The sequence below is a fragment of the Diabrotica virgifera genome, chromosome 3 (assembly GCF_917563875.1).
Source record: "Diabrotica virgifera virgifera chromosome 3, PGI_DIABVI_V3a".
Taxonomy (NCBI): Eukaryota; Metazoa; Arthropoda; class Insecta; order Coleoptera; family Chrysomelidae; genus Diabrotica; species Diabrotica virgifera.
The window spans coordinates 17,664,254-17,684,927 of NC_065445.1; the positions used below are offsets into that span (position 1 = coordinate 17,664,254).

At 32.2% G+C, this 20,674-nt stretch overlaps 1 protein-coding gene across 6 annotated transcripts in view; it reads right to left on the bottom strand.

Annotated features, from left to right (window-relative positions):
• Positions 1–20,674, bottom strand: part of LOC114328765 (interference hedgehog-like) — a 306,483-nt gene that overhangs the window by 48,482 nt on the left and 237,327 nt on the right. Inside the window, exon 1 of one of the 6 annotated variants that reach the window (XM_028277741.2) lies at positions 8,689–8,857. The exons of the other annotated variants lie outside the window; for them this stretch is intronic. The gene's annotated coding sequence lies outside the window, so the exon portion shown is untranslated. Of the gene's footprint in view, positions 1–8,688; positions 8,858–20,674 lie in introns of those variants that run through there. 6 annotated transcript variants of the gene reach the window in all.

Sequence of the window (20,674 nt, forward strand, 5' to 3'; positions counted from 1 at the left end):
AATGTGAACGTACCTACTTATCGTTATTTATCACGAAAACCGTTGTATTTCGAGAAGTGTCCTAGGTATTTCTCGTCAATATTCAAAAAGAAAAATGACATAACTCAAAATGTTGATGTTTTTTCTTTGTTAAATCTGGTATCATAGTTTTTTGGTTTGGCTTCTTCTTCTTCTTCTCACGGTGCCTTGTCTTTAAGGACGTTGACCATTACATTTGCCCATTTAATATTTATCGCTATTTATCACGAAAACCGTTGTATTTCGAGAAGTGTTCTAGGTATTTTTCGTTAATGTTTAAAAAAGTGACCGATATTTTAAAAGAAAAGTGACATAACTCAAAATGTTGATCTTCTTTTGTTAAATCAGATATCACAGCTTTTTCGTTTGGCTTCTTCTTCTTCTTACGGTGACTCATCCTTAAGGTCGTTGACATTACATTTGCCCATTATTTAATCTTATTTACAGCCGCCCTGAATAGTTTTATGGAGGTCATATTCGTCCATTGTCGTAGGTTTTTAAGTCAAGAGTTGCGTCTTTTTCCTGGTTCTGGTCCACTTTTGCTATTATTGATTTAGCCTTCGATTATAAGTTAAAGCAGTTCATACTTTTGCTTTCTTAGGTTTATTCTATTCTAAGCTTATTTCTAGGTTTATTTTAGGCTTATTTCTTGGCTTCTTACACAATTGAAAAATTTTAATTTTAGCAGTTACCGTTTAAAACTTACAGATAAACTAAGATTTAAAAAATCCATTTTTGTCTCTACGGAAAAAGTTGTTTTTTGAGTTGTGACATTTTTCTTCCAGATGAGCGATATTACTTCCTCTACTATGATCCAATTTATTCTCCAGTTGCGAGTAATACCACCCACGACCACCACTCTAAAACCTACATGGTCGTTTTAACATATCCATGTCTTCAAAAACAAAACTTCCTTTATGATAAAATCCCTTTTGAACTCTTAACATGAAATTCAATACACCGACACGCTAATCAGAAACCCCATATCAACCCTATAGGAAGAAGCAATCAAACTGTATTTCTATGGGTACTCAACTTTATCTGACGTCGAAATCATTTGGGGGTATTATTTTCCGTTTCCGTTGATTAATGAGTGTACTGGAAAAATGCCATTGTTGAAATACTGGGTAACATTAAAACACGTTCAGAGGGAATAAGTTATTACAATGTAAGAGCCCGTTCACATGACAGGAACTGAACGCGCGTTTTGGTAACGCGCGAATAAAACTACATACACTTTACTTGAGACCCTTTACTTTATAAGGCAGTTGATGGAAAAATACAGGAGTAAAGAAACAAACGCTTATATGGTATTCATTGATCTTGAGAAAGCATATGATAGAGTTCCTCGAGAGATTCTGTGGTGGGCACTCAAGAGATTACAACAACGGCCTCGACAGATTACTACATACACTTTACTTGAGACCCTTTACTTTATAAGGCAGTTGATGGAAAAATACAGGAGTAAAGAAACAAACGCTCATATGGTATTCATTGATCTTGAGAAAGCATATGATAGAGTTCCTCGAGAGATTCTGTGGTGGGCACTCAATAAGAAAGGAGTCCCTGGTGAATATGTAAAGATTGTGAGGGATATGTATGAAGGAGTAACGACTAGTGTTAGGACAGGTGTGGGAGAGACTGATAAATTTCATGTGAAAGTAGGATTGCACCAAGGCTCTGTGCTTAGTCCGTATTTATTCTCATTAGTTTTGGACCAGATAACAGCGAAACTACAGGGTAACACTCCATGGTGCTTAATGTATGCTGATGATGTCGTGTTAGTAGGAAATAGTGAACAAAAACTGGAACAGTGCAGTGGAGGCAAGCTCTGGAGGAAAAAGGTTTAAAACTTAGTAGGACAAAAACAGAGTATTTGGAATGTTCATTTAAAGATGGAGTTACTACAAATAAAATGGTATCTTTGGATGGTGAACTGATTGTAAAAAGCAATAGTTTTAAGTACCTGGGATCGGTATTACAGAGTAATGGAGAAATAAATGGAGATGCATGCAGCAGAATTAGGGTTGGATGGATGAAGTGGAAAGAAGCGAGTGGTGTGTTGTGTGACAGAAAAATTCCAATGAAGCTGAAGGAAAAATTCTATAAAACAGCCATAAGACCGGCTATGATGTACGGAACTGAATGTTGGGCAGTGAAAAAGATAGAGGAACAACGAATGCATGTGGCGGAAATGAGAATACTTAGATGGATGAGTGGAGTGACAAAAAAGGATAAAATTAGAAATGAGTATATTAGGGTAAGTTTAGGTGTGGCACCAATTGTTGCCAAAATGAGAGAGCATAGGTTAAGATAGTTTGGTCATGTTAGACGTTAATCACCCAATACGAAGAATAGCTGAAGTACAGATTCCTGGAAGGAGTAAGAGACTCAGGAGAGGAAGACCAAAGAGGACCTGGGAGGAGACGATAAGGCAGGACATGTTGGTAAGGGGGATTGACATTGATATGATCCAAGATAGAATTGTGTGGAGAAATGCAATTAGGGAAGCCGACCCCGCATAGGGATAAGGCAAAGAGAATGATGATGATGATGATGATGACACTTTACTTGAGACCGTTCACATCCCAAGGCGCGTTTTAATGACTTAATGACTTAGTCATGTAAGTGACTTATGACACTTAAAGTGTATGTAGTTGTAATCGCGCGTTTTAGTAACGTTAGTAGTAGTGCGTTAGTAGTCAAGCGCTTGCCATGAGAACGGGGTCTAAGAATGTTCAATCATCCATTTACAGAAAAGTTGTTCATAATTTAATTTCCTATCAAAATGCCACTTTCTAAAGTTAAAAATAATTTTTTTTCAGAAAAATATATTCAAAAAACGAAGCAAAAAAACACAGCAAAAGCAAAGGGGTAGGTATAGGTATATATAGGGTGAGGCAGATAACTGGCCTATTAAAAATATCTCGAGAACTAAAGGCAACAGAATCATGAAAATTGGAATAAAGGGGTTTTGAAGGATGATCTATTAAATGAAAATATTTTCATCTCTTTGCAACTTCCGGTTATACCGGAAGTTGCTTATTACTTCGTTTTTTAAATGGGACACCCTGTATATTTTTACATTTTTGGATTCTCTTCGATGTCTTCTTTATTAAAATATAAGGTTCTGTAATATTATAAAGGGTATTTTAAAAGATAATTACGTTTTTTTATTAATTTCGTAGCAACATTCACACCCTGTAGAATTGTAGTAGTTTGACATCTAAAACTCTACTTACGTTCAAATGATTTTTAGTATACTCTACTATTGTTAAGAATCATTAGTATAGCTAAATTTTTAATTTTAGTATACAGGGTTGGTCGAAACTCGGAATGAGTATTTTCTGAGTTTTCTTTAATGGAACACCGTTTAACGTATTTTTGTATTGTAGTGAAATGATATTTTATAGTACTTGTTTATTTCTTAAGCATTCTCTATACCTAACTGCTTTAATTTGTGAGTTTTTGGTGATTCAAGCTAAACATTAATTGCAACAAAAAATACGTAAAATTTTATTAGGTTGGCCGTGAAATTACTCAATCCCAAATAATTTTTCAGAAATAAATACATATTAATCCAGACTGGTCCTTAAAATTACCAATAATGGTTTAGCTATCGAAATACCTACTTAGTTAAGATTGTTGGTGCGATTAACAATTAAGCATAAATTAAAGCAGTTAGGTATAGGGAATGCTTAAGAAATAAAAAAGTACTATAAAATATCATTTCATTACAATACTAAAATACAGGGTGTTCAATTTAAGAAAACTCAGAAAATACTCATTCCGAATTTCGACCAACCCTGTATACTAAAATTAAAAATTTAGCTATACTAATGATTCTTAACAATAGTAGAGTATATTAAAAATCATTTGAACGTAAGTAGAGTTTTAGATGTCAAACTACTACAATTCTACAGGGTGTTAATTTTGCTACGAAATTAATAAAAAAACGTAATTATCTTTTAAAATACCCTGTATAATATTACAAAACCTCATATTTTAAGAAAGAAGACATCGAAGAGAATCCAAAAATGTAAAAATATACAGGGTGTCCCATTTAAAAAAACGAAGTTGTAAGCAACTTCCGGTATAACCGGAAGTTGCAAAGAGATGGAAATATTTTCATTTAATAGATCATCCTTCAAAACCCTCTTATTCCAATTTTCATGATTCTGTTGCCTTTAGTTCTCGAGATATTTCTAATAGGCCCTTTATTGAACATATGAAACATTTAGTCCGTTGAACATATGAAATAATAAAACCCCTTTAACGTTGTAGTTCCTTTTAGCCCTCTTTTTGGACACATATAATCAATACCCGAAGTTGACAACTTGGAAATTTTGGTAAACTTTGGATGATTTTAACTTTTTTGAACAATAATTTTTAAATACCTATACACTCTGAGCTTCGCTGGTGTCGCTCCTTGCGGATTACTAATGCAACTTTCACCGGTAATTTTTAAATTTATTATTTAATTATTGTTATCGCTTAATATTTACAACGCGAAAATTTTTCGCCGAAAAAGTAATTAAATTGTAACCGATTTTTTAAAGATTTTGCTAATCACTTTAACGTTCTATTAATGAAATATTAATTTCTCACTTCGGATACTTTCACAATTATTATCGTGTAGATGGCGCTCAGATTAATTTATAATTACATATTACGAAATATTAAAAAAACTTAAATTCAGTATTTAAAACGTAAGTATATTTAAGGCCATCGGTACATAATTCGCAAATATTTTACGGGTATCCCTACTTTTTCTGTCTTTACACGGCAAATTACGTGTAGTAAAATTCACACTGGTATAGATATGTAAACATTACTAGAATGTCATTCTACTTGAAAATGTCATCATTATTTTAAAGAGATGGCTTTTGAATGTTCGTGGATAACTGTTATTTTTATAATTGCAAATTATTAATTCAGTTCATAAATGTGATAATTTTTTCACTAACTATGTATTCAGTGATTGTAATAATTTATATGTACAACAAAAACTAATACTCAATCGAGAAAATAGGAAAAGTGTTAGTGATTTTTTAATAATATGTATTATATTGTTACTATGGAACGCTTACAATTTTGAACATTTTTAAAAACAAAATACCTACTTGGATCACAGAATATATTATCCTGATGTATTCTCTGCAACTAATACACAATAAATAAATAACTTTTTATTAAGTTCACGTCTTAAATCAATTATTTATCAAATACATTATATATAATGTAAATATACAATGATCTTATCAATATTATTTAATCAATAACTCAAAATATTCCCGATTCCATGTCAAATATTTAAAATTGTCACTGACTGTCACTGTCTGATTGACAGTATGCTGACAATATTCTATTCGACTGAGTGCGTTGTATGACAAAGATAGATTTGGAAATATTACCACGGACATTGTGTTCATTTTTTTCGAATCCTGAAAAAAACAATAAATATTTTTGAAAAATTTAAACGCAGAATGAAAGACTATATTATTACCGAGGGCCGAAAGTCTCTTAGAATATACAAAAAGTTTATTTTGAATGAGATATTTTAAATTAAATATCACACTAAATTTTCTCTTAGTTTTTCACCCCTGTAACTTATTAAAATAAACATTATAGAAGTTCTCAGGGACTTTCGGCCCTCGCCAATAACGTAATCTTTCATTCTGCGTTTAAATTTTTTAAAAATACTTATTACTTTTCTCAGGATTCGAAAAAATGAATCCCCATTTGAATAGCATTGCAGCCGAAAATACGTACCCATCCTCTTAAGGTAAAAATATACACCACGGCTTTGACCAAACTAATATTATTTCCTATTAATGTTTTTAATTGCAATGTTTTAAATTAATCACTTTGACATTGATGTCAAATTTCCGGTAAAGGTTTACGGACTTGTCACTACTGGCGCTCGCGACTTTTTAATTATCCCCTCTACCTACGAGCTCACAGCGTATATACCATTAGAGGAAACAGTAGCGATCAACAGGTAGCGAAAACGCGTTCCAAGATTGCGGCTGTAATTATGAATATTTTTTCGAGATATTTGGCACACGTATTCGTAATATAATAAAGAATGGCGGTACAGAGCCCAATTTGAAAAATATATCAATATGTGGAAATTACTCGGTAATTAAATACAATATTAAAAAACGAGCCTGTACCGCCATTAAGAAGAACAAAAAAATACACTTTCTTCAAATAAACATTTTTATCCGATGCCTAGATTTTGTGTCATTTTGGAACTACTAAAATTTTTTGTTTCATTAGTAGTTCCAAAATGACACAAAATCTAGGCATCGGATAAAAAAGTTTATTTGAAGAAAGTGTATTTTTTTGTTCTTCTTAATGGCGGTACAGGCTCGTTTTTTTAATATTGTATTTAATTACAGAGTAATTTCTACATATTAATATATTTTTCAAATTGGGCCATTACGTACCGCCATTCTTTATTATATTACGAATACGTGTGCCAAATATCTCGAAAAAATATTCAAAATTACAGCCGCAATCTTGGAACGCGTTTTGGCTACCTGTTGATCGCTACTGTATCACCTTATACATTAGTTTTTACTTCACTGTAACTCTTTTATATCTAAAAATAAACAAAACAAACAAAAAAAGAAACTGATTAACGACACAAAATTATAGACTTCACAAGCTATTAGAGTCACAGACATAATAAACATAAAAAACTCATTTTAATATTAATCTTTGTAGAAAGACTGTCCAGTGTCCATTAATTCCGTAATGAGGCAGAAAACATACGAAATGTAAATAAGTCACTTCGGCCATAAATTATTTAAATACAAGGTAAAGTTGAATTTCATATACATAATTTTAATATTTCATTGGTATTACGACTTGAAACAAACAATAGAAAGTTATCTGCGTATTTAAAAATTACCACCCACGAATTAAATAGGTACCTAAATACCGAACGGCCCACGTTTTTACTTATTCCAAAATGTTATTGTTATTATTTTACAACACAAAAATGAATAAGGTATTGCCAAATTTATGTAAAATTACTCCAAGAGATATTATATTACCATACATATATCTTCTTCTTATGGTGCCTATCTGTTATATACGTTGGACACTACCACCATGTTGGTAACGTGGTTCTCTTGAATGTGATACACAGTATATAGGGCAAACATCGCAGTGGTTACAACAAACAATAACGCAGCACAAAAGTTATTGAAAGAGACAAAAATTCTTGTATAGTAGACAACCACTCCACCAAAATAGGCCACACATTTAGTTTGTCAGATGTCAAGATCTTGGATAGAGAAAACAATTATAAAAAATACTATTTCTCGAGATATACCACATTAATAAAAACAAAAAGTCAATTAATTATAAGACTGATACTTGCAAGTCAAGTGACATGTATTACAATATTCTAAAATTCTGATAGGTAAACTAAAAACATCTACTCTTTAGTTCGACAATAAAACAGTTGGCCCTAATGTTACATGTGAAAAATGGGACGAAATCAGTGCCGATTCCGATGCTCGCAGAACAGTATGTGTTTGGACGATAGAATTAGTTTCATAAAATACATTTCGTAAGTGAGCATATTGAGTATTATATTTGTATCTAATGGTAAGTTAATTTTGTAGTATATTTCTGATGATGATGAAAAAATAAACAATCAACGAAATATTGAACTTGCCGCAGACCGCATTCCCGACATTTTAACTCTATATTTATGCCATTTTCGCAGTACATCCCAATATGGTGTTCGTTAAATTTATCATTTAAACAAATAGTTGTTTCTACACCATAGTCCTTCTGAAATTATTCTATTGTATACATAGTTCAAATTAAATTGAAATATATTTTGTTTAAATTTTTGACATCTTTTTTATCATTTATTGCATCATTAATATTTTTAATTTCTATAGATCCCAGGAGCTCCCTCTTTTTCTGTTCTGTCCAATTATTAGGATTTTGGTTTGTCATATTTTTGAGAACGTATTCTTGAGATAAGTTCATAACAGAAGGCGGAGGTAAAGAAGACAATGCCTACGAAGAACTGTTCGTATTTTCTGGCCTAAAATAATCAGAAAGAAGATCTGCTACACCTGACCGAACAAAAGAGGGTAGAAAATGAAATAAAGTACAGAAAGTGGCGTTGGATCAGTAAAACACTCCGAAAAAACAGCTCCAGTATATATTGCAAAAGCTACCCTAGAGTGGAATCCTCAAGGAAAAAGAAAAAGAGGTCGTCCAGCACAAACTTGGAGAAGATCCATCAAGGATGAGATAAGATGTCAACGAAAGTCTTCGAATGAAGTGAAGGCCCCAGCGCAAAATAGAAGCCGATGGAGCGTTTTCACTGAAGCTCTACAATTCATTTAGGATTTCAAGAAGACTTTGTTTTATATAGAAAATATTTTGAGTTTAATGTTGATTCGACTGCTATTAGAAATTCTTAAATATTTCTTGAAAATGGCATGGATATTCCAACGAAAAGTTGAAAAAAGTAAATAAAAAATGTCGTAGTATCATAGACAACCTTTAATATAAACCTAAGTCTATGAAATTTTCCTAAAAATATATATATTTATTTTAAATTAAAATTAATAAATATGTAGATTATACGAACAGATTTTTTCCGAATACATCAAAATAGATTACCATACTCACAATAATTTTCTCTTGAAACTCGTTGCACAAATTAAAATTTTTTCTGAATTTTTGGAACACCCACTTATTTATAATTAAAAAAACATATTTAGCAATAACACTGGCACAAGTCCGATGTCCCCATTCATGCGATTCTAATATCACTATTTCGTTAAATAATCTACTACGAATCTCGCGGTCGTTTCATTCATCAATGAAAACAGCGGAGCGCGTAGGAAAAAGTCGAAAGTAAACAAATAGAGGTAGGGAATGCCTCTGTTATTGGTAACGGTAACAGTTCTTATTTTGTTTGAGGAGATTGTGGTAGACAAAGGTATTCCCTGCCCGTATTAGCAACCAACGCAATCCGATACATTAATAGATCAGGGAAGTAACGATTTCCACAAGTCACACTTTAATTCTTCTTCTTCTTTACGTGCCATCTACGCGACGAAGGTTGGCAATCATCATTGCTATTCTAACTTTTGACACTACAGCCCGAAAGAGTTCAGTTGAGCTGCATCCAAACCATTCTCTGAGATTTCTCAGCTAGGACATTTTTCTCCTACCTATGCTGCGCTTTCCTTGAATCTTTCCCTGCATAATTAATTTTAGGAGTTCTTATCTGTCACCACGTGTTATATGACCCAAGTATTAAAGTTTTCTTATTTTGATGGAATCCAGTATCTCCCTGATGTTCTGTATTCTTGTTAGTACTTCCTCATTGGTTATTCTGTCTGTCCAGAAGATTCTCAGCATTCTTCGATATATCCACATTTCAAATGCTTCCAATCTATTGAGACATTGTCTATTAAGAGTCCATGTCTCCACACCATACAAAAGAACAGAAAATACATAACATTTTAGTACTCGCTTTCTGAGATTTAGGCTGAGGTCTCTACCACATAATAATTGTTTCATATTAGTGAATGCACTTCTAGCCTTTTCTATTCTAATTCTGATTTCTTTGGTATAATCGTTTGTTTCACTAATGTTTGTCCCTAAATAGTTGTAATTCTGAACTCGTTCTATCGTCTTATTATTTTCGTGTAGATTGATGTTTCTAATATTTTTCTTTGATATGTGTTTCACACTTTGATACAGGTATGTAAGTGCATCTGATAAAGGGTACCCCCATTAATATTCCCCGGCAAAATTCCCTCACTCCCAAAATTCCATTTTTTTTATTTTTTTACGTTCTATGTGATTAAAAAAATAAGACGAAACGCAATTTTAACCCTCCACCCATTCCCCCTCCCTCCAAAAAACGTCATTTTTTCATTTTTATTTTTTAGGTGGGATTCAATCAATTAAAAAATTTCAAAACCTTCACAGGCATAAAATAATATTTATTTATAGACTTGAAAATAGATCAAATCAAGGTTGTTTTTATAGCTTTATATAATTTAAAGCATCTGAGTCCTTGAGGACATTCAAAAATTCTGCTAAAACCCCCAAAAGACCCCTCAAAAAGACTCTACGTCCCATATTTGAATATCCTAATGGACTCAGTTACTTCAAATTATGTATAACCTATAAAAAAGCCTTGATTTGATCTCTGTTGAAGTCTATGAAATGGGAAAAATCGGCAAAACCCTTTAAAAAATCAGTTTTTCGGGTATTTAAAGATGGCGTACCTTACGGAAAAAATCTTAAAAAATTAGAAATATAGTTTTTAAAAAATGCAAGCACGCTATTTACGGCGGCAGTGAATAAAATTAAGATAGCTATGATGGTAACTAAAGTTCTGAAAGGACATGGATACATGAAGAAGAAGGATATTTTAGATGTTTAGTAGTTTTGGGAAACGTTATTTGTATAGTAAATTGTTTGCTTTCCCATCTCTACAATCAAATGCCTAGCCTTCTACCGCAAGAACGTAGGCTAAAAGTTGCGTTCACTTTGCCGATAAGAAGAAAAGGTAAAAATTATAGACCGGAGGACATTATTATTATAATTATTTGTCAGTGGGTGGTGAATTATTGTTTGAACCTAGTCCCAAGAAAGTTTAATAGCGCTTTCTGAGAATATTATTTGTTAAAAAATTAGCGATGCTGAGTTGAGATAATAGGACTCCTTCAAAGATTAAATCTAAACCGCTGGTTGGGTTGGTTTTCCTTAAATTGTTATGTTTTTGGGTAAACTGACATATTTAAATTCATAATTCGTTCATTATTTGGTTGTAAGAAGAGTAAAATGTGGGTTGTTTAAAATTTACGTGCTTGAAGAAAAGTGAACCTAACTACTTATAACCCAGGAAACGAAGCATTTTAAAATCCAAAAATTACTGGCCACCATGATTTAACTGGAATATCTGTAAAGGCACAATTAAAAATAGACAATTCTATATCTAAACCCATATGTATAAGAAGGGGTGTTCGACAGGGATGTGTGCTTTCCCCTCTTTTATTTAACATTTATTCGGAAGCCATACTTACTTCAAGAGTCTTTGGAAAATGAAGAGATGGGAATCAAAGTGAATGGAGTATTGATCAACTCAAAAACATACGATTTGCTGATGATGGTGTCTTAATTTGTTACAACGCAGTCGATCTTCAACAGCTTGTCACTATAATCGGAGAATACAGTAAGCGAATGGGATTAGAGATTGATACCTTCTTCTTCTTCTAAAAGTGCCTATCTTCTGGAGATGTTGGCGACCACCTTGACCCATCTTATTCTATTTACGGCAGATCGAAATAGATCAGTTGACGTTAGACCAGTCCACTTCCTAAGATTGGCCAGCCAGGTTATACGTCTACGTCCAGGGCCTCTCCTGCCCTCAATCTTGCCTTGTAGAATCTGTAGCAGATGGATTTCTACTACAATGTTTTATAAAAAATATCCATTAATTTTAATCCTATCCCAAGAAAAATATTTATTTTTCTAATATATTTTGTGAGTTAATATATCATTAAAAATTCTAAGCCGTCCCTGCTTATGAGTAATACTGTTTGTTTCGCAACATAGTAAAATCATAGGAAATTTCCTGTTTACTTGTATAAACATTTATTGTTCTGGAAGGATCCGTTGAAAAATCCCAGTATATTTCCCTTAAGTTTTGAGCGCTAAAAACCCTATGATATTATTGGTCAGAATTTTGAAAGATCGTTGAGTTCTCTCCGCCGATTGGTCAAATGTCAAACCGAAAGAATGATCGGCTTGAAGCGTAGGAGAATTTTGGGAAGAGAAGGTACGCGGTACGTACGCCGCTGAAAATAAAGTTTAGTTCTAAAAGTACTGTAGTTCTGAAAGCATGTTTGAAGTATAAGCATCTTTTTGTGTAGAACTCAACAGACTCACAAAGAAACGCACTTTGCCGGCTTTAAAATGGTTTTCTTTTTATGGTAAAAGAAGTGAAGGACTGGCAGTTTGTCCAGTAAATGTCAAGGAATATTATTACAATAGTTTCACAACATTTACATGGATATATTCTTGTGAAACACTATTATTGTTATGCAGTTTGATTTGCCGGTAAAAAAAGAAGTGCGTGGTTCCTGGTTCCTGTTTTTATGATGTTATGGTAACATTCCTGTATTGAAGTATCCCGATTATATTTGATTTGGTATCAATTTTATCCAGTGTCCTGTGGTTCAAAATTGAATGTCTCCCCTCCCAGCCCCGCTTAGAATGGAAAATTTTGGATAAGTGTTTGAACGTGTGACATGGATTTTTGTTTTAAGGTATGGATAATGTTTATTTTAAATAATTCACAAGTGGATATTAATTTGGTAAAGGTTTTACATATTTAAATAATTTGTTTTCAACATGGATTCTTGGAAAGTTTTATGTAAAGTAAATTTAATGGCAGTGACTTTTGACAGCCATAAGTCAAATTTTTGTTTTGGTACACTGCTAAAAATAAATAAGGTTAAGAATTGTAAAACCATGTATTTTTTTATTATTCATTTCTTGTTTGAGAATATGTTTATTCTCATAATAAAAGGTATAAAGGTTTAAATAAACATTATAAAATGTACACATTTTTATTTATGTAACCTCTTTCTTCAAGAAAATTATTAACAGATATCTAATACAAGCGAATTAAGTTTTAGAATAGAAGAAAATGTAATGGCATAGAAGCCAATAAAGGTAAATGATAGCCCAGTATAACCCCAACGAGGAATCTACGATGAATGTCCCCCCAGTTGGTTTCCAGTAAGTACTCGATATGAGAATCTGAGGATTTTTTCAAACGGCGTCCCAATTTGTTTAAATAGTAGGAAAGTCAAGTCTGTGTAAGTATCCTTTGCTTATTTGGTTATGTAGTTAGTCTTCTTTAAACCCTCCTACCCCTCCCAACGAATCTACGACCCGCCACCGCACAAAAAATGAGCTCTCGTTCGCATGAAGGTTTGCCTGTCTGTTCCTTCTACTAGCCCCATTTCGACCCCCCAGTATCTTAGTAGATAGTCTTTCCTTGTCCCCATATGAGCAGACATGTAAAACGCTTCAAATCAACTGTAGCAGTCGGTATTTTTCATTACGCATAATGTGGCCGAAGTAAGCCAATTTTCTGTTCTTTACGGTGTTAATTATTTCTTTGTCTTTTCTTAGCCTCTGGAGAATAGTTATATTAGTTGTGTGGTGTATATGTATATAAGACCCTCAACATACGTCGGTAGCACCACATTTCAAACGTCTCTAATCGTTTTATGGCATCTTCTGTCAGGCTCCAGCTTTCAACTCCGTAGAGGATGACACTAAATACGTAACATCTAAGAATTCTTATGCGTATATTGATACTTAAAGACAAGTTGCACAGAATTTTCCTAAGACTGTTAAAAGAGCTTCTGGCTTTTTCAATACGAGTTTTTATTTCGTAGCTATGATCCCAAGTATCCTTAATGTTGCAGCCGAGATAGCATATTTTCTGTACTCTCTCTAGGGGTGTATTGTTTACGGTAATTTGGGCGTTTATGTTGGTGTTTTTACTAATGATCATTATTTTTGTCTTCTTACAGTTTAGTTTTAGGCCGTATTTGTTACATGCTTCTACAACATTATCCATGATCCTTTGGAGCCCCTGCGCACTATCTGCCAGTAATACTGTATCGTCTGCATATCTAATATTATTTATAAGTTGTCCATTTACTGCAATACCATCTTCTGATTCGTCCAAAGCTTCTCTAAAGATGTTTTCAGAGTATATGTTAAATAATGCTGGTGACAGTATACAACCCTGTCTAACTCCTTTTTCGACTGTGAAGATTTCGGACAGTTCATTTTCGAATCGAACTGTTGCTTTTTGTTGGAGATATAAGTTTGAGACGAGTCTTATATCCTTACCATCAAGTCCTGATGTTTTTAGGATATCGATTAGTTTTCCATGTGGGACTTTATCAAATGCCTTCTCGAAATCTATGAAACATGCATACACATCGCAGTTGACATCTCTGGCTCTCTGTATTAGAATTTGCAAGCTGAAAAGTGCTTCCCTCGTTCCGAGTCCTGCTCTGAATCCAAATTGAACTTCACTCAACTGTTAGTTCTTCTAATTTGGTGTACATATATGCGTGAGTGAATGATAGTAAGGAGTACTTTAAGTACATGGCTCATCAAACTAATTAAGCTATGTTCTTCACGTTTTCTAGCGTTGGCTTTTTTGGGAAGTGGAATGAATATTGATAGTAGCCAGTCTTTTGGTAAGTAACCAGTCTCGTATATGTTGTTGAATAACTTCGTAACATCTGTAATTTGGTGTGCCTCTAATAGCTTTAAAAATCAGGTCCTGGTGATTTCCCATCTTTAATCCGCTTAATAGCCATAGTTACTTCTTCGTTTGTTATTTCTGGGCAGTAGGGATTGTCTATTTCATACGGACTTCGTGCAGCATCTTCGAATAATTCTTGCATATATTCTTTCCATCTTCTTAATTTATCTTCAATTGTAGTCAAAATCTGACCTTCGACGTCTACCACTATGCCTGTATTGCGTTGTTTTCTGATGTTCTTTACTTCTTTAATTTTTTTGTGCATATGGAAATCGTCATGTTTGCGTTGTAGTGTTTCAATTTCCTTACATTTCTCCATCGGCCATGCTTCTTTTGCCCCTTTTTATTTCCCTTAGTATACTCTTATGCAACTTTTTGAAGTTATACTTCTTTACCGGCGATAGAGGGTGATTTTTTTATATGTTAAAACCTATCAGCCCGGCGCATGCGCATTATAACTTTGTTCTGATTGGATGTTCAAATGACATGTCAAAAATTATCCGATATGGCAGCTGTGGTTTGGAGGTAAAGGTAAAGGTAAAGGTAAAGGTAAACAAATGTATAATATATTAGTTTTATTGTTGTGAGGACAGAAACAAAAAAGTTTATAATATTGTAGTGACTTTTAAATAGTTTTTAAAAGCAACAGGTACGTAATAATTGTTAATGTATCATGGGTATAAACCTACCTATTTGATCTGCCAAAATACATAGTATGTAATACTTTTATTTATATAATTTGATTACTATCAAAATTTCTATCAATATTCACCTAATATATTGTTTTTTACTCTATGTTTTGTTGTATTTTTTCAATTCTAAATCATTTCAATTCAAAATTAAAATAATTTGATCAATTTTCAAAATATCAAAATATCACAAGTTTAATCCATTTAGTTAGTCGATCTTCGTAAATAATGACACATAGTGTCCATGGCTAAGCGGAGAAGGCGAATGAATTCCAATACCAACCGCTCTTATCAGCGCTGGTTCGAGTCCCAATAGAAACTTTCTTTTTTGTTTTTTTTTTAATACATTTTATGATTGTAAGTATATTTATTATATAATTGTATTTTCAGAAAATACGTATTTAGTTAAAAAAAATTTCGACAATTAATGTTCAGACATCATTTGTGGCTTGTTTAATGTGTTTGTGTGTGTTTTATTCTTTTATTATTTTAATTTTTGGCACTGTTCTAATAAAAATGTTTGAGAAGTAGTAAGTATAAATTAGTTTAATATTTAAACAAAATATAAATAAAAAGTATATTAATTTCATTTAAATCATATAATAGAAGTATAACTTCTTACGTGCGTACAAAGTACACACACATTCTTTTTGTATTCATTGTCATTTCTACCTTTTAATTTCCTTCGCTCTTCCATCATCTGCAATATTTTATCTGTCATCCATTCTTGCTTCTTTTCTCTTTTTTATTTAAGATATTCATGCGAAAGTGTGTTAATAGATGTCTTCATTTCGTTCAATTGTTCTTCTATGACTATGCCACTAGGAGTGTCTTCAACTATTTTCGCAAAATTCTTATTAATCTCTGTTTTTACTTTTTCCTGGATGTTATTTTCTTTCAGTAGTTTTATATCTATTTTCTTATGAATTATTTTGAGTTCTACACTATGATCTGAGAAGACATCGGCGCCTGGATATGTTTTTGTTGAGCTGACAAAATTTCTAAACCTTTTGTTTATGTTAATAAAATCAATTTGGTTGCTTATGATTTTCCCTGGGGTATCACCGGGTGCTTTCCATGTATAAAGCCTTCTTGGATGTATTGTATCAGCCTTTCTCCTCTTTTGATATGGTATATTGATACCAAGAAGACCAAATTCATGATAATTTCCAGAAATTTGGATGCACTTGAAAACTCCACCATAACACTAAATACCAAGTCCATTGAAAGAGTGAGCAAATTTAAATACCTGGGAAGATGGATTTTTGAAGACTGGGCATAGGACAGGGAAGTGAAATATCGCATTGAGCAAGCTCGGCAAGCTTTCGTAAAATTCAGAAAGGTACTGACCTGTTCAAAGTTCGATCTTCAACTGAGACTAAGGTTTACTAAGTGCTACGTATGGTCGGTGCTGCTATATGGCGTAGAGAGATGGACACTCAAAACGAGGAATATAAACAGATTAAAAGCTTTCTCGAAATGTAGCTCTATCGCCGTATCCTAAAGATACCATGGACGGCGAAAGCCACAAATGTAGATGTCCTTGAAAGAATCAACCAGCCCCCTTTTCGAAAACCTCCAAGAAAAAAAACGGCGTATCTAGGTCACATCATGCGAAATGAAAAATACCAGTTCCTCCAACTTATTATAATCGAGGGTAAAATTGAAGACAAGAGTGGAATGGGACGCAAGAAAATGTCCAGGCTCCGAAACATAAGGCAATGGACAGGGATTAACGACATACAATCTCTGATACATAGTGCAAGATACAGAGAGTTTATGGACAATGTGATCGTTAACATCCATTAGTGGATTGGCATCTGAAGAAGAGAAGAAGAGATGATATTCCTTTTCTATTGACTTCCCTAGGTGTTCCAGTTAAAAAATAGCGGCTAATAATTTTTCGAATTTTCTAGTGCTTTTCGGCTTCGGTTTCCGATATATTGAAATTTTTTTGTAAACTAATCTTTTGTAAACCACTTCGTAGTTATTAAATACAAATATTGCAATATAAATATTAATTAGTCATCTTTATAATATAAAAACTATAAATATTAATTAAATTAAATGGCGGAAAACCCAAAGGTCAAAGGAATTACGAAAATCAGAGTTGTTTTTCTAAGAATTACAACATTTTCATAAACGGACGTGAGGCTGAACACGAATACTCTGGGCTAATTAGCAAAATACAAGGAAAAGTTATTTACCAGCAATTTTATTGCTGAAATCGAATCTTATGATTGTATATATTAATAATATAGTTATGCAAAGTCCGCAGATAGTGTGCTACTTTTTTTATAAACAAAATGGCGCTCGAAAATCGTGTTTTTTTCAATTTATTGCTCTATAACTCCAAAGATTTTATCTTTAGACCAAAAACACTCGAATAAAAATTCACCGTAATTAAATTCTACATAGAGACGTGTTTTTTCCGATTTACTTCGACGAAAATGTTTCCCGGAAAATGCGGGTTTTTCCAACAAAATCTTTAATTTTCAAAGAAAATTTTAGATAAGTAATTGTTTATCCATAATTAAATAACTTGGTAATATAAAAGCTCATTTCATATAAATTTTAATTCCAGAAGTCGATGCAAATTGAATAAACAGTTTAGCAACAATTAAAGTGTTAATTAAAAATTTACGGTCGCTATAATAACCACAGTAATTATGATACATAAGAATAACTATGATTTTTGTATAAAAAGACACTGTACCTATCTAATGTACTTTACAGAATTGAAATTGGTCTATTTAAGCGGCCTCGGGAATATTTTAAAATTATAGACAATTTTTTGGCTTATAAACAAATAGAATATCTCGGGAAATATTAAATTAAATTAAATCCTGAGAACGGTATTGGAAAAAAAGCGGCAGAACGCTTCTTTTAAAGGAAAAAAACGTTTAATTGTGATGAGTGGTTACTAAACAGGTCAAAGTTGACCGGCATTCACGGCAAAGATATAAACAATAGGATCATAATTTTCGAACCATCACCTTTTTATTTCGGTCCTCTTTCTCCACGCCAGTTTTAATAGCTTTAAAATTTTCATAACATATAATATTATAATAAAAACTATCGATATTACGAGTGAAAATTGCCAAAAATAGCAAAATTCCAATCAAAAATTAGGTAGAAGAAAATGTAATCTAAAGTTCAAAATCGGTATACGTTAAAAAAATGCATTTTCTCGGCTTTCCATGGAGTAATTTTCTTCATTCTTTTTTTCTTTCCAAGTAACTCGAGTAGAGCCGTTTTAACGTTAAAAACACAAATATTCTCATTTGAAACTGTATAATTATTTAAACAATCTTTATTTAAACAAATTAAAAACTTTTGTTATAATAAATAAATAAATTTATTATAACAAAACAAAAGCAACTTTGACATTTAATAATGCGTTAGTTAGATGGCTCTACTCGAGTTACTTAAGAACAAAAAAAGAATGAAGAAAATTGCTCCATGGAAAGCCGAGAAAATGCATTTTTTTAACGTGTATACCGATTTTGAACTTTGAGATTACATTTTCTCCAACCTAATTTTGGATTGGAATTTTGCTATTTTTTGGCAATTTTCACTCGTAATATCGATAGTTTTTATTATAATATTATATGTTATGAGTATTTTAAAGCTATGAAAATTGGTATGGAGAAAGAGGATCGAAATAAAAAGGTGATGGTTCGAAAATTATGATCCTATTGTTTATATCTTTGCCGTATGCCGGTCAACTTTGACCGGTTGTATCTCAGGAACCACTCATCACAATTAAACGTTTTTTCTTTTAAAAGAAGCGCCCTGTCGCTTTTTTTCCAATACCGTTTTCACGATTTAATTTAATTTAATATTTCCCGAGATATTGTATTTGATTATAAGCCAAAAAATTGTTTATAATTTTAAAATATTCCTGAGGCCGCTTAAATAGTCCAATTTCAATTCTGTAAAGTGCGTTAGATAAGTACAGTGACTTTTTATACAAAAATCATAGTTATTCTTATGTATCATAATTATTGTGGTTATTATAGCGACCGTTTTTAATTAACAATTCAATTGTTGCTAAACTGTTCATTCAATTTCCATCGGCTTCTGGAATTATAATCTATATGTAAAGAGCTTTTATATTACCAAGTTATTTAATTATTGATAAACAATTACTTGTCTAAATCTTTCGTTGAAAATTACAGATTTTGTTGCAAAAACCCGCATTTTCCGAGGAAAATTTCCGTCGAAGTAAATCGGGAAAAACATGTCTCTATGCAGAATTTAATTACGGTGAATTTTTGTGAATTTAATACGGTGAATTTAATTACGGTGAAAGTTAAAATCTTTGAAGTTATAGAGCAAAAATTGAAAAAAAATTACGATTTTCGGGCTCCATTTTGTTTATAAAAAAAGTAGCACACTATCTGCGGACTTTGCATACCTATATTATTAATATGTATATACAATTATAAGATTCGCTTCCGGAAATAAAATTGCTGGTAAATAACTTTTCCCAAAAATGGCCTATTCTCCGATAATCTGGCCAGATATGCCCAGATAGATAATATACAGTGAGCACGTAAAAGTTGGAATAAATTCATTTTTTCGTGAATGGACGATTTTGAAAATAAATACAGGAACAGTTCGATTTTTATTTTTAAATTATGATTTTTTGGCATTTATATCATACTAGTGACGTCTTCCATCTGGGCATGATGAAGTAATCGATGATTTTTTAAATGAGAATAAGGGACGTGTGCTAGCTCATTTGAAAGGTTATTAAATTTTCTATTCAGTAATATAGGTAAACATTAACATGATTATTTATACAGGGCGAAAAGAAATTTTTGAATTAAGTTAATTGAGACAAAAAGAACATACATTTTATTGCTGTCAGAAAACAGAAAAAAAAATGTTTATTTGGTAAATAAATATTGTCTTACTGCTTCTTGGCAATTTGAACATTTAATTTAATCAAAATGCAATGTATATTTGTAATATAAATATTTTTTTGGTTTTCTAACAGCAGTATAATGTATTTTGAATTAAATAAGTTAGACACATTCTTCTTTTTATGTCAATTACATAATTTTATCAAAAATAATTTTTTTTAGTCACCCTGTATAAATAATTATGTTAATGTTTATATTACTATATATAGAGAATTAAATAACCTTTCAAATGAGCTAACACACGAATCCTATTCTCGTTTAAAAAATCATCGATTACGTCATCACGACCAGATGGATGTCACTAGTATGATATGCCAAAAAATCGTAATTTAAAAATAAAAATCGACCTGTTTCGGGATTTAGTTTCAAAATCGTCCATTCATGAAAAAATTAATATATGTATTCCAACCTTTACGGGTTAACTGTATATTATGTTACTTCCGGTAAAGAGTTTCCACAAGTTTTATAAACAAAAGGAAATTGCATGTAATCGATTTCTGCGAATTTCTTTCAAAATATACATTCCTAGTGTCCAATTTAGTTATTAAGCATTAAAAGAATAGATAATTCTGAGAAACAGAATACATTATGCCTCGTTGATTTCCTTTCGAGTCTTTAAGCCGCGAAGTTAAAGCTTTTGTCTGTAAATAGACACTTCTCTTCAACGAATATCG